The sequence below is a fragment of the Eurytemora carolleeae genome, unplaced genomic scaffold (genome assembly GCF_000591075.1).
Source record: "Eurytemora carolleeae unplaced genomic scaffold, Eaff_2.0 scaffold1508, whole genome shotgun sequence".
NCBI classification, from domain to species: Eukaryota; Metazoa; Arthropoda; class Copepoda; order Calanoida; family Temoridae; genus Eurytemora; species Eurytemora carolleeae.
In genome coordinates, this window is record NW_019397424.1 from 62957 (window position 1) to 68956 (window position 6000).

The 6000-nt window shown below is 31.3% G+C and overlaps 1 long non-coding RNA gene across 2 annotated transcripts; it reads right to left on the reverse strand.

The window, feature by feature from the left end:
• Positions 1-2816: 2816 nt before the first annotated feature.
• On the reverse strand, positions 2817-5711 carry LOC111714214 (uncharacterized). 2 transcript variants are annotated; one of them, XR_002767914.1, is made up of 4 exons: positions 5632-5711; positions 4530-4645; positions 3665-3778; positions 2817-3393 (listed from the first exon to the last, which is right to left on the reverse strand). It is a non-coding gene; the product is annotated as an uncharacterized LOC111714214 (long non-coding RNA). The 2 variants fall into 2 exon arrangements; XR_002767913.1 differs by lacking the exon at positions 2817-3393 and having other exon boundaries at positions 3399-3778.
• Between the last annotated feature and the right edge of the window lie 289 nt (positions 5712-6000).

Here is a 6000-nt window from a genome sequence, read left to right on the forward strand (position 1 = left end):
TTTAATGAGATCTTTGAAGTCTGAATCTAGAGGGATCATTGAAGAACATTATGGACATGAAATCTATCATTCCAGCCATTGTTCTCCTCGTTCTCATTGGAATTCTAGCCGTGTTCTTACGCGATATGGATCATAGGAACATCCCGTTCAATGAAGTCTTGACGATCACTCTATTCACCGGGTATCTTGTCCAGTTCACCCAAAACCCAGAAATCAAAGAGTTTTTCTTTCACAAGGTGACTCAGAAGAAAACCACCCTGAAAGAGAAATTAAGCGGATACAAAGAGTCCATTCAGAAAATCAGACAATCCAGAGTAGGGGTATCTAATGTTGTGTAGAATCCAGAGTAGGGGTACCTAATCCAGAGTAGGGGTATCTAATCCAGAGTAGGAATATCTAATCCAGAGTAGGGGTATTTAATCCAGAGTAGGGGTATCTAATCCAGAGTAGGGGTATCTAATCTAGAGTAGGGGTATCTAATCCAGAGTAGGGGTATCTAATCTTGAGTAGGGGTATCTTATCCAGACTAGGGGTATCTAATCCAGAGTAGGGGTTATATCTAATGTTGTATAGAATTCTAAATTATCAAAAGGATTATTTGCCTATCATAAAATACTCAAAATAATATGGGGCAAACCACTAGATCATATTGTACGACTTGCACTTGTGCGTAAAATCAAAACTATAGGAGTTATGTGGTAACAAGGTTGTTCCAGAAATGTTGCATAAATTTTACCTTCTCCTTCTGAATGTTAATTGTGTGATTTTCACTTATGTCTCCTAATGTAAACTGTTTTACAAGACTCAAAAATGTGCCCACAAAAAAAAAGACTATCAATACAGTGTTCGATTTGTTTGTCAAGTCTGGGCCAAATCATTTATAAAACTGTGTCCCTTTAAATCTGAAGAAAAATTAATTTTTTAATTGCACTATAACCTTTTTAATATAACAAGTATCATGCATTGACTTTAAAGGAAGTGTTCGCGAAAAATGAAATGAAATTTTCTCAGATGATTACCACTAGAATAAAATAATCTTTATCTATATATAAATTTGGCTTGTCTGGGTGTCTGTTTGTTTGTTTGTATCAAATAAACGTCAAAACGGCTGAACCGATCGGGCCCAAATTTTTTGTGGGACATCACGTGACACAGGGAAGGTTTATGAATGATAAAAAAAAAATTTTAAATGAGTTTTAAAGGTTTTTAATTTTGTAAAAAAATTTAAATTCTTGAAAATCCGCAAATTTTTTCTTCTTTGTTTTAAAATGTAAACAAAAAGAACATGTTCACAATTTAAATAGAAGATGGGCGCGAAGCGCCCTAAAAGCCTAGTTAATCTAAATATGTATTATCTATCTTTTCATATTTATCTATTAATGTTTAGTTGTTTTATTAAATAAACTAATTATAAAAATGTAATAAGAATATTGAACTTATTTTTTCTAATATCTTTGCAACCAGTGAAGGCTTACGAATAGTATGAACATAATTTGTATTTTTACTTGGCATTTTTGGGGGGAATGTAAAAAAGAATGAAAGTTTTTTCCTGATCGGTCAAAAAAAGTGCTCAATGTTTGTAATGAGGAATATCCTTGTAACCCATGGTATTTGTTTCTAATTGAACCATTTAAAATTATTGAGAATCGAATTGAGTCAGGAATCAAAATGTAAAATCAAAAGAAAACTTTCTAATTTTTCATTTTTGAGACCTACTTTTGATATTTCAAACTATGATATCTGATTTGTTAAATGCTCAAACTCTGACATATAAGAGGTGTACACCGTCAAATTACGAAGATATAAGTAAAAGTAAAATAGTTAATGGAAAGTAGCAGCTGTTTTCTCAAATAGATTTATAGCCGAAAACATAATATTGAAATTTTTTTAATATTTTATTTAAATAGTTGTTAAAATATCCTTAAAAATGAAATACAATAAATAAATCATGCTGCTATAGATAAAGATTAAGAAATTAGATTAGTCATCAGACTAATAAGCAGGATTTAAAAAAACAGTGTTTTTTTTAAACCCAGCCCAGTGGGTTTTAATAGGTTTTATTGGTCTATTCATAGTAATAAGACTAGTTAAGCAATAGGTAAACTTTAGAATTATGAAAAATAATAATATTATTGTGATTTTCAAATCCTTAACTCTTACCTTATCTTAACTTATCTTATAATCCCACATAAATACTCATCAAATAAAATTATTTCACATTTCTCCTTCATATGGGGAACGCTGCAATTTTTCCTATCATAGTTCTATAAATTTCAGAATAATTCTATTTTCTCACTTGGATACATATTTCTGATTTGGGGTTGGGCTTCTCAGATTAATCGGTAGACATTTTTCTGCTCAAGAAGAAATACCACTGCTTAATTCCGTAAAACATCAGCTCATTCAAACATAAAAATTACAAAGGGATTTTATATCCTTGTTCTATCGCATCAAATTTTGAAAACTCTGATGTTATAGTTCTGTTTATCTTCTTGGGGTTTATCAATATCTTTCTAAACCAGAAACCGTCTTGAAGTTCATAGCGACAAGGTTGACTACTTAGTTTAATCCAATATTCTTTTTGAAATAACACCACATTCGAAAAATATTCGTTTTGTTCAGCTGATCATTGGTTTAAATCTTAGAAAATAAATAAATGTATCAGTTTTATCGCTGTAAACTCCTAAAATCCAGTTGATAGTAGACTTAATTTCTTGAAGAGTTTTATCATTATAAGAGTTAAAAAAAACAAGAATTAGAAAAACTCTAAAAAACCATGAACCCAAAAAAGCTCACTTACAGGTGTTTTTAAAGTGTTTTTTTTATAACAGCGACCTTCTATTTGTATAAAAAAGCATGAAACTTACAGGTTGTCTTTAATTTTCGTTGGTATTTTTGCATGAAATAATCGAACGCCACTGGCGCCGTTTACGGTAACATTTAAAATCACAGAAAATACCATTAACGTTTCGCCTTGACTAAATAACGAACGGCTACCTAAAATTGTTGTAAACTGTTATTAACAAATGGCCAAAAACAATGGATAAAGCAATTGTGTCTTTGCCACAAACTATGAGATGCAACCCAATGTATAACTTAGATTTTTTAAACTATGAATTTTGGTAGATCAAATAATCTAATTATGAAATATCAAAGGTTTTCACCGTCGGATTGCAATGCAAGGTAATTTCACTATTTTCATAATTTAGTTCACATTTCACTTTTATTTCATTTTTATTCTATCTAAAGTCGTCTTTGTTGGTCTGCTAGATGGTGTCCAAGCTATGCTGCTTTGCCATTGCGTTAGTAAAGCTCATCTTGCTACTCTTATATCTTGCTATTATATTATCATGCTATTGGTTTATCACAAGTATATACAGGATGGTGAATAATCTGAAAAAATATAACTTTTATTTATCTTTAAAAGGAATATACATGAATTTAAAGATAAGTCTAATAATAATATTCATGTACTATAAATTTGACTGATGCCAAGAACTTGAATCAACATGTATTTATAGAGTTTAAAATAATCAAAAAATAAAATGTATTAAATTGTGAATAAGATATTATTGAATGTTCATATAGTAATTGAATTAAAAGTAATCTGTTTTATATAAAAATAAAATATTGTACAAAGGAAATGGAACTGGATGTTATTTACTTTTAGTCAGATTTTTGTTAATTGTTAATGCACTGTCACAGTTCAACTTTGAGCGATTGGTGGATTTTCTGTATCGTTGTTTGGGCATTAGCTAAACCAGACTCAGAGCATTAACTAAACGTAAAAGTAAGTTGAAAAAATAATTATTTTTTGACTTATTAATACTTCTTTCTTTGGATAGAAAAGATAAATTGAATGAAGTAAATTAGCATGTTTATTTACTCTATATATCTTCACTAAGATACTTCAAACCAAAAATATGCTAAGCTCTTTTTGAAAATCTGCTAAGATATCCAAATGTTTGCCAAAAAAATTGAAAATTTGCACATTGAATCATAATAAAAGTTTAAGTGTACTTTCAAGCACTATTTCTGAGAACTCAGGTAGTTGAAAAAAAGGAGTGTGGAGGGGGGGGGGGGGGCAGGGGGAACGGTTCAGTTTTTTATGGATGCCAAAACATGGGGATATTGAGTAATGACCCCTCTCCCTCTTCTCTAGCTGGAAAAGAGCTAATACATATATTTAAAGGAACTGTAAGCGTAATTTTAAGTGAACTTCCATTTATAGAGTGGCATGTCCGATTTACCATGATACCCTTTAAACCTTGATCAAGGATTTCGTAGATATTCTTATTTATATAGCAGGAAATTAAGTGCGAAGAAACCATGCGAGTGTACACTAGCAAGAGGTGTACACTGTACAGTGTACTCTGTAATCTCAAGTCTCCCGGCACTCAATCTTTATTGAGGATGTCTACTTCATCGTTGTCTGGACAAAGGTTTACAGGGTACCATTTTGAATCGGACATGCCTCTCTATAAATAAAGGGTCAATTGAGAATATGCTTACGGTCCCTTTAAAGAGACCTGAATGCCAGCAGGTTTAAAGCCGCTGTGTTGGATCTAACTGTAGATTCTTCCTTCAGCTTCTCCTCTAGAGGAACAGTAGATACTCCAGGATCTTGGACATAGTTATCTTCCACCTAGATATCAATAAATCAATCAATAAATATATCAAGCAATCAGTTAATCAATCAATCAATCAATCAATCAATCAGTCAATGAACAGATGATGCATAGGATCTTGTATATAGTTATATTCTAACTAGATATCAATCAATGAATATTTCAATAAATTCATTAATCAATAAATATATCAATCAATAAATCAATCAATAAATATAGCAATCAATAAATATATCAATCAATCAATCAGTCAATTAATCAATCAATCAATCAATCTATCAGTCAATGAACAGTTGATACGTCGGGATCTTGGATATAGTCATATTCCACCTAGATATCAATAAATCTATCTATCAATCCATCAGTAAATAAATGAACAGTAGATACGCCAGGATCTTGGATATATTCATCTTCCATCTAGATATCAATCAATAAATCATTAAATCAATAAATCAATAAATCAATAAGTCAATAAATCACAGTTGCATCTTAACAGTACCACAAATATTATATACAGGGGTATATTCTACCACACATGTTATAAACAGGGTTATATCCTACCATCTATATTATAGACACAGTTATATCTTACCATTACCACAAATATTATATACAGGGGTATATTCTACCACACATGTTATAAACAGGGGTATATTCTACCACACATATTATAGTAATGGGTGTATCCTACAACACTTATTATGGACAGGGTTATATCCTAGCACACATATTATAGATAGGGTTGTATCTTACCACACAAATTATAGACAATTTTTGTATCCTACCAAACATATTATAGACAGGGTTGTATCCTACGAAACATATTATGGCCTAGATTGTATCCTACCACACATATTATGGACAAGATTGTATCCTACCACACATATTATAGACAGGGTTGTATCCTACCAAACATATTATAGACAGGGTTGTATCCATACCACACATATTATAGACAGGGTTGTATCCTGCCAAACATATTATAGACAGGGTTGTATCCTACCACACATATTATAGACAGAGTTGTATCCTTCTCCTCATCCCTGTCATACCCAGTTCTTATAGTGTCAGGACAGTATTCCTAAAATGTATTATGTATATAATANCTATATATCAGGTTGTATAGTACAGATAGCTAGACATGTACCCACCCTGTACATAACATTATATATGTACTATATATCAGGTTGTATAGTACAGATAGCTAGACATGTACCCACCCTGTACATAACATTATATATGTACTATATATCAGGTTGTATAGTACAGATAGCTAGACATGTACCCACCCTGTACATAACATTATATATGTACTATATATCAGGTTGTATAGTACAGATAGCTAGACATGTACCCACCCTGTACATAACAT